Source organism: Microcebus murinus, chromosome 18 (assembly GCF_040939455.1).
Source record: "Microcebus murinus isolate Inina chromosome 18, M.murinus_Inina_mat1.0, whole genome shotgun sequence".
NCBI classification, from domain to species: Eukaryota; Metazoa; Chordata; class Mammalia; order Primates; family Cheirogaleidae; genus Microcebus; species Microcebus murinus.
The window spans coordinates 1,642,822-1,651,465 of record NC_134121.1 but is presented as its reverse complement, the minus strand read 5'-3'; the positions used below and the strand labels follow the sequence as shown (position 1 = coordinate 1,651,465).

At 63.8% G+C, this 8,644-nt stretch overlaps 3 non-coding genes across 3 annotated transcripts; all 3 read left to right on the top strand.

The window, feature by feature from the left end:
- Positions 1-479: 479 nt before the first annotated feature.
- On the top strand, positions 480-598 carry LOC142862073 (5S ribosomal RNA). The gene has a single exon (XR_012913219.1). It is a non-coding gene; the product is annotated as a 5S ribosomal RNA (ribosomal RNA).
- A 3,789-nt stretch (positions 599-4,387) lies between these two features.
- LOC142862203 (5S ribosomal RNA) lies at positions 4,388-4,506 on the top strand. The gene has a single exon (XR_012913289.1). It is a non-coding gene; the product is annotated as a 5S ribosomal RNA (ribosomal RNA).
- Positions 4,507-8,304: 3,798 nt separating this feature from the next.
- On the top strand, positions 8,305-8,423 carry LOC142862072 (5S ribosomal RNA). The gene has a single exon (XR_012913218.1). It is a non-coding gene; the product is annotated as a 5S ribosomal RNA (ribosomal RNA).
- Positions 8,424-8,644: the final 221 nt, after the last annotated feature.

The window sequence follows — 8,644 nt, the reverse complement described above, 5'->3', positions numbered from 1 at the left end:
CCTGGCCCGGGGGAATAGGCGGCAGCCCACCCACAGGGCGAGGGGGGGGCGCAGCTGAAAGGGGTTGTGGGGGAGGGCGGCCCCTGGCTGGGGTCAAAGGGCGAGCGTCCCGCGCGTGCGCAGTCAGCGGCAGCGACGCGCTGGGGGTGGGCAGCGGGTAGGTGAAGGAGGCCGGGCGAGGAGACGAGGGGGGCTGGGAGGGCTCCACCTTGGCGAGTCCAGCCGTGGAGGCGCATCTTGTGTGAGTGTGAGTGAGTGTGAGTGTGTGTGTGTGTGTATAGAGAGACAGCCCCCCACCCCGCCCCGCCCCGCCCCGCCCCGCCCATCACCCCCGTCCCTGGGAGCCCGCGGGACCTGGCCAGCGAACTCAACCGGCCCGGCCCGGCCCCGCCCGGCGCGGGGCCTGGGGCGGGAGGCGGCGGCGGGGAAGCCCAGAGAGGCTCGGCTTCTCGAGCGGGGCAGGGGCGCCCTCCGCCGCCGTCTAGGGCCACACCACCCTGAACGCCCCCGATCTCGTCTGGTCTCGGAAGCTAAGCAGGGTCGGGCCTGGTTAGTACTTGGATGGGAGACCGCCTGGGAATACCGGGTGCCACAGGCTGCTGCTTTTTTTTTTTTTTTTTTTTTTGCCTCTTGTTCTGTCCCCTTTCTGGGAGCGCGGCGGCGGCCCGGGGTGGGGGTCACCCCCACCCTCAGCGCCCGCGCGGTGCCTGGCGCCCCAGCCCGCACCGTGGGGCCTCCTCTTGTCCCAAGCCGCGACACCGCCGCCACGCGGCAGCATGCGTGGCATCTGGACTGTCAGGTCTCAGACCAAAGGTCTGCTCTGTGGGAACCGACACGCTGGAGGAAACCTTGAGAGTCTGAGAGGGGAGGGAGTTCCAGAAGAAGGCCAGGATGTCATTTTGAGGGAGTATGTGACCAGAACTCGTCCCGTTGCTTTTGGGGTTCTATGGGCTACACGCAGGAATCTTTGGTGGTGGCACCTGATGTTGGGGGATCCGGAGTCACACCCAGACCTGCTCCACAGGCCTCCTTTTACTTTTCTCTTCGGATTCATTATTTTTAAAAAGTGTCTCTTACCTCTAGGATTGCATTTTCTTTTCTCTCTCTTTTCAAGCAGATGATGGGAGTACAAGTATTCAGGTGACATGTGTTGCCCGTGCCGCCCTCCCCCCTGTGTTCTTTTTTTTTTTTTTTTGAGACAGAGTCTCGTTTTGCTGCCCAGGCTAGAGTGAGTGCCATGGCGTCAGCCTAGCTCACAGCAACCTCAATCTCCGGGCTCAAGCAATCCTGCTGCCTCAGCCTCCCGAGTAGTTGGGACTACAGGCATGCACCACCACGCCCGGCTGTGTTTTTCTATATATATTAGTTGGCCAATTAATTTCTTTCTATTTTTAGTAGAGACGGGGTCTCGCTCTTGCTCAGGCTGGTTTCGAACTCCTGACCTGGAGCAATCCGCCCGCCTCGGCCTCCCAGAGAGCTAGGATTACAGGCGTGAGCCACCGCGCCCGGCCCCCCCTGTGTTCTTATTCATATACCTCTCATGTTGTTCCAGCGTATTGTGGGGGTACCAATGTTAAGGTCAGGTGCCTTGCCCTCTCCAAGCCTCCCCCCTCGGGTCAGAGCTTCAAGTGCGCCCATCCCCCAGTCGGTGCGCACCCACCCCATGCCTAATGGATGTGTATGCCCCTCCCCTCCCCCCACCCGCCCGACACCCACCCGATGAAGGTGATTCCTCTCTGTCCACTTAGGCGTCCATCCGTTCGTACCAATTTGCTGGTGAGCGCGCTCACGTGGTGCTCGTGTGTCCATTCTCGGGATACTTGGCTTACTGGAACGGGTTCCAGCTCTGGCCAGGAGAACACGAGAGGCGCCCTCTCACCGCTGCTCCTCACAGCCGAATGGCACTCCGTGGTGTCCACGCGCCACATTTTATTGATGCACTCCTGGATGGATGGGCACTCGGGTCGCTTCCACGTCTTTGGGATTGTGAATTGTGCCCTAACTGTAACCCTAACCCTTACCCAGCCCGTCTCCTCTGCCCCTGCCTGACGCACTCCTCCCCGGCCAGGCCCGTCACTGTCCTGGGCCCCCGCCTGACCGGCTCCTCCCCGCCCGGCCGGTCACCGTCCTCTGCCCCTGCCTGACACGCTCCTTCCCGCCCGGCCTCTCACCGTCCTCGGCCCCTGCCTGACCGGCTCCTCCGTCGCCTGGGCCTTCCAAGGGCTTGGTGTGGACGCTGCTTCCAGGAAGCCCTCCAGAAACCCGGCAGCAGGGTGGCCGCAGCAGTCTCCAGCAGCCGTCCCTAAGTCGCGTGAGTGCGGGGGACGTGCCCCCGCTGTGCCGCGGGGGCCCAGCCTGGTGTCTTCCCTGAGGCCCTGCGGCTGCCGGCTGGGCTGCCGCTCCCCGCAAGGGGAGAGCCGCGGAGGTGGGGACCGCCTCCTGATGGGGACGTACACGCAGCTCTCCACGTCGGATTCCGGGGCTCTCTGTCCTGCCCGAAGGCCCAGCTGGCCTGCGGGTCCTTAGAGTGGCAAAAACCTCCGAAAACTGAGACTGAGGGTCCGGTGGGTGTCTGCACTTTTGTGCTGGGCACCCCAGGGAGGCCCGGGGGCTGGCTGGACAACGTGGTCTGCTGGGCGGGGGGGGGGGTTGGAGGAGCAACTGATGCCCTTTGCACTTTGGGTAGCAAGAGTCTGAGGTGTCTCTGAGCCCTGTGCCCTGTGGGGGCGGGGCGGGGGGGAGGAGGAGGAGGAGGAGGAGGAGGAGGTGGGAAGGGCCGGGGCCTGCAGTCCTGTTCCCGGGGTGGCACGGCAAGTGGCTTCTTCCACAGGCTGCTTGGCCTGGGCTCCCTGCACCTGGGCCTTTGGAGGACCGGCCCTGTGCTTGCCAACACTTCCTGCAGGGACCCAGAGCTGGGAGGTGGCATCTCTCAGCCCTGGGTCGGGCAGAGCCCCAGCGGGCCATGCCCACAACCTCTCTCAGCACCGGTCCCCCAGAAGGCTCCTTTGGGACCAGGATTCTCTTGCGGTGACTCTTTAAGGTCTGGCCCCTGGATGGAGGGGCACCAGGAGTAGAGGAGCAGGAAGGGGAAGGGGGTGGCCATGCGAGGGGACACTTTGAGGCCAAGTCCCAGCTTCAGCCTGATCCTCCTGGGAACCCCGCTCTGAGACAAGGAGCCGGGCTTCGCATTCCCACAGCAGCCAGTCGTGGGCTGAGGACACCTGGGGCGTTGGGAACTCCCTGGCTTCTCCTTGGTTTAACATCTAGAGCTGCTTGTGAATCGCGCCGCCACACACACCAGAGTGCAGGTGTCTTCCGCACAGACTGCGGGCCTCGCTCTTCTGAATGCCGCTAGCTCGCCACCCACCCACGGGTGAACCTGGTCAGGGTGCTTTCTCTCAGGGGCAGACTCTTTTCCGGGCGGGCTACCGGTGTCTCTGTTTGCTCGTTTCTTTCTTCCATTTCGGGAAAGTCTTCCTTGCTGGGTGTGGAAATCTCCTATGCCTTCCCTCGCCTATTCTGTCAGCTTTAAAATTCTCCTTCAGTTGCCACCCTCACAGATGGATTAGGAAACTCTTTCCGGTGCACTCATTAGTGAAATGACCTCCAGGAAGCTGGAATCCAATATCTAATGGCCGATTTTTAGCGAGTCCACACGCCAGGGTGGTCGGGGTCCAAAGCAGCCCCGGCCAGGCCCAGGCCCCTTGGACTGGGCCACAGGAGGACACGGAGGAGGGTCCCGGCCCCCACGAAGCGGTGCCGGCAGTTCTCCACGGGCTTGGGTGTTTTCCAGAGGTAGGAGATGGAGGGGACTGATTTCTTCAGCGCCCCCCAAACCACGCCACCCCACCCCACCCATGGGACACATCCCCAGAGAGAGACGCCCCAGACACTGGCTGTGCCCCAGCCCTGGCCCGGGGGAATAGGCGGCAGCCCACCCACAGGGCGAGGGGGGGGCGCAGCTGAAAGGGGTTGTGGGGGAGGGCGGCCCCTGGCTGGGGTCAAAGGGCGAGCGTCCCGCGCGTGCGCAGTCAGCGGCAGCGACGCGCTGGGGGTGGGCAGCGGGTAGGTGAAGGAGGCCGGGCGAGGAGACGAGGGGGGCTGGGAGGGCTCCACCTTGGCGAGTCCAGCCGTGGAGGCGCATCTTGTGTGAGTGTGAGTGAGTGTGAGTGTGTGTGTGTGTGTATAGAGAGACAGCCCCCCACCCCGCCCCGCCCCGCCCCGCCCCGCCCATCACCCCCGTCCCTGGGAGCCCGCGGGACCTGGCCAGCGAACTCAACCGGCCCGGCCCGGCCCCGCCCGGCGCGGGGCCTGGGGCGGGAGGCGGCGGCGGGGAAGCCCAGAGAGGCTCGGCTTCTCGAGCGGGGCAGGGGCGCCCTCCGCCGCCGTCTAGGGCCACACCACCCTGAACGCCCCCGATCTCGTCTGGTCTCGGAAGCTAAGCAGGGTCGGGCCTGGTTAGTACTTGGATGGGAGACCGCCTGGGAATACCAGGTGCCACAGGCTGCTGCTTTTTTTTTTTTTTTTTTTTTTGCCTCTTGTTCTGTCCCCTTTCTGGGAGCGCGGCGGCGGCCCGGGGTGGGGGTCACCCCCACCCTCAGCGCCCGCGCGGTGCCTGGCGCCCCAGCCCGCACCGTGGGGCCTCCTCTTGTCCCAAGCCGCGACACCGCCGCCACGCGGCAGCATGCGTGGCATCTGGACTGTCAGGTCTCAGACCAAAGGTCTGCTCTGTGGGAACCGACACGCTGGAGGAAACCTTGAGAGTCTGAGAGGGGAGGGAGTTCCAGAAGAAGGCCAGGATGTCATTTTGAGGGAGTATGTGACCAGAACTCGTCCCGTTGCTTTTGGGGTTCTATGGGCTACACGCAGGAATCTTTGGTGGAGGCACCTGATGTTGGGGGATCCGGAGTCACACCCAGACCTGCTCCACAGGCCTCCTTTTACTTTTCTCTTCGGATTCATTATTTTTAAAAAGTGTCTCTTACCTCTAGGATTGCATTTTCTTTTCTCTCTCTTTTCAAGCAGATGATGGGAGTACAAGTATTCAGGTGACATGTGTTGCCCGTGCCGCCCTCCCCACTGTGTTCTTTTTTTTTTTTTTTTGAGACAGAGTCTCGTTTTGCTGCCCAGGCTAGAGTGAGTGCCATGGCGTCAGCCTAGCTCACAGCAACCTCAATCTCCGGGCTCAAGCAATCCTGCTGCCTCAGCCTCCCGAGTAGTTGGGACTACAGGCATGCACCACCACGCCCGGCTGTGTTTTTCTATATATATTAGTTGGCCAATTAATTTCTTTCTATTTTTAGTAGAGACGGGGTCTCGCTCTTGCTCAGGCTGGTTTCGAACTCCTGACCTGGAGCAATCCGCCCGCCTCGGCCTCCCAGAGAGCTAGGATTACAGGCGTGAGCCACCGCGCCCGGCCCCCCCTGTGTTCTTATTCATATACCTCTCATGTTGTTCCAGCGTATTGTGGGGGTACCAATGTTAAGGTCGGGTGCCTTGCCCTCTCCAAGCCTCCCCCCTCGGGTCAGAGCTTCAAGTGCGCCCATCCCCCAGTCGGTGCGCACCCACCCCATGCCTAATGGATGTGTATGCCCCTCCCCTCCCCCCACCCGCCCGCCCGACACCCACCCGATGAAGGTGATTCCTCTCTGTCCACTTAGGCGTCCATCCGTTCGTACCAATTTGCTGGTGAGCGCGCTCACGTGGTGCTCGTGTGTCCATTCTTGGGATACTTGGCTTACTGGAACGGGTTCCAGCTCTGGCCAGGAGAACACGAGAGGCGCCCTCTCACCGCTGCTCCTCACAGCCGAATGGCACTCCGTGGTGTCCACGCGCCACATTTTATTGATGCACTCCTGGATGGATGGGCACTCGGGTCGCTTCCACGTCTTTGGGATTGTGAATTGTGCCCTAACTGTAACCCTAACCCTTACCCAGCCCGTCTCCTCTGCCCCTGCCTGACGCACTCCTCCCCGGCCAGGCCCGTCACTGTCCTGGGCCCCCGCCTGACCGGCTCCTCCCCGCCCGGCTGGTCACCGTCCTCTGCCCCTGCCTGACACGCTCCTTCCCGCCCGGCCTCTCACCGTCCTCGGCCCCTGCCTGACCGGCTCCTCCGTCGCCTGGGCCTTCCAAGGGCTTGGTGTGGACGCTGCTTCCAGGAAGCCCTCCAGAAACCCGGCAGCAGGGTGGCCGCAGCAGTCTCCAGCAGCCGTCCCTAAGTCGCGTGAGTGCGGGGGACGTGCCCCCGCTGTGCCGCGGGGGCCCAGCCTGGTGTCTTCCCTGAGGCCCTGCGGCTGCCGGCTGGGCTGCCGCTCCCCGCAAGGGGAGAGCCGCGGAGGTGGGGACCGCCTCCTGATGGGGACGTACACGCAGCTCTCCACGTCGGATTCCGGGGCTCTCTGTCCTGCCCGAAGGCCCAGCTGGCCTGCGGGTCCTTAGAGTGGCAAAAACCTCCGAAAACTGAGACTGAGGGTCCGGTGGGTGTCTGCACTTTTGTGCTGGGCACCCCAGGGAGGCCCGGGGGCTGGCTGGACAACGTGGTCTGCTGGGCGGGGGGGGGGGGGGGGGGGTTGGAGGAGCAACTGATGCCCTTTGCACTTTGGGTAGCAAGAGTCTGAGGTGTCTCTGAGCCCTGTGCCCTGTGGGGGCGGGGCGGGGGGGAGGAGGAGGAGGAGGAGGAGGAGGTGGGAAGGGCCGGGGCCTGCAGTCCTGTTCCCGGGGTGGCACGGCAAGTGGCTTCTTCCACAGGCTGCTTGGCCTGGGCTCCCTGCACCTGGGCCTTTGGAGGACCGGCCCTGTGCTTGCCAACACTTCCTGCAGGGACCCAGAGCTGGGAGGTGGCATCTCTCAGCCCTGGGTCGGGCAGAGCCCCAGCGGGCCATGCCCACAACCTCTCTCAGCACCGGTCCCCCAGAAGGCTCCTTTGGGACCAGGATTCTCTTGCGGTGACTCTTTAAGGTCTGGCCCCTGGATGGAGGGGCACCAGGAGTAGAGGAGCAGGAAGGGGAAGGGGGTGGCCATGCGAGGGGACACTTTGAGGCCAAGTCCCAGCTTCAGCCTGATCCTCCTGGGAACCCCGCTCTGAGACAAGGAGCCGGGCTTCGCATTCCCACAGCAGCCAGTCGTGGGCTGAGGACACCTGGGGCGTTGGGAACTCCCTGGCTTCTCCTTGGTTTAACATCTAGAGCTGCTTGTGAATCGCGCCGCCACACACACCAGAGTGCAGGTGTCTTCCGCACAGACTGCGGGCCTCGCTCTTCTGAATGCCGCTAGCTCGCCACCCACCCACGGGTGAACCTGGTCAGGGTGCTTTCTCTCAGGGGCAGACTCTTTTCCGGGCGGGCTACCGGTGTCTCTGTTTGCTCGTTTCTTTCTTCCATTTCGGGAAAGTCTTCCTTGCTGGGTGTGGAAATCTCCTATGCCTTCCCTCGCCTATTCTGTCAGCTTTAAAATTCTCCTTCAGTTGCCACCCTCACAGATGGATTAGGAAACTCTTTCCGGTGCACTCATTAGTGAAATGACCTCCAGGAAGCTGGAATCCAATATCTAATGGCCGATTTTTAGCGAGTCCACACGCCAGGGTGGTCGGGGTCCAAAGCAGCCCCGGCCAGGCCCAGGCCCCTTGGACTGGGCCACAGGAGGACACGGAGGAGGGTCCCGGCCCCCACGAAGCGGTGCCGGCAGTTCTCCACGGGCTTGGGTGTTTTCCAGAGGTAGGAGATGGAGGGGACTGATTTCTTCAGCGCCCCCCAAACCACGCCACCCCACCCCACCCATGGGACACATCCCCAGAGAGAGACGCCCCATACACTGGCTGTGCCCCAGCCCTGGCCCGGGGGAATAGGCGGCAGCCCACCCACAGGGCGAGGGGGGGGCGCAGCTGAAAGGGGTTGTGGGGGAGGGCGGCCCCTGGCTGGGGTCAAAGGGCGAGCGTCCCGCGCGTGCGCAGTCAGCGGCAGCGACGCGCTGGGGGTGGGCAGCGGGTAGGTGAAGGAGGCCGGGCGAGGAGACGAGGGGGGCTGGGAGGGCTCCACCTTGGCGAGTCCAGCCGTGGAGGCGCATCTTGTGTGAGTGTGAGTGAGTGTGAGTGTGTGTGTGTGTGTATAGAGAGACAGCCCCCCACCCCGCCCCGCCCCGCCCCGCCCCGCCCATCACCCCCGTCCCTGGGAGCCCGCGGGACCTGGCCAGCGAACTCAACCGGCCCGGCCCGGCCCCGCCCGGCGCGGGGCCTGGGGCGGGAGGCGGCGGCGGGGAAGCCCAGAGAGGCTCGGCTTCTCGAGCGGGGCAGGGGCGCCCTCCGCCGCCGTCTAGGGCCACACCACCCTGAACGCCCCCGATCTCGTCTGGTCTCGGAAGCTAAGCAGGGTCGGGCCTGGTTAGTACTTGGATGGGAGACCGCCTGGGAATACCGGGTGCCACAGGCTGCTGCTTTTTTTTTTTTTTTTTTTTTTTGCCTCTTGTTCTGTCCCCTTTCTGGGAGCGCGGCGGCGGCCCGGGGTGGGGGTCACCCCCACCCTCAGCGCCCGCGCGGTGCCTGGCGCCCCAGCCCGCACCGTGGGGCCTCCTCTTGTCCCAAGCCGCGACACCGCCGCCACGCGGCAGCATGCGTGGCATCTGGACTGTCAGGTCTCAGACCAAAGGTCTG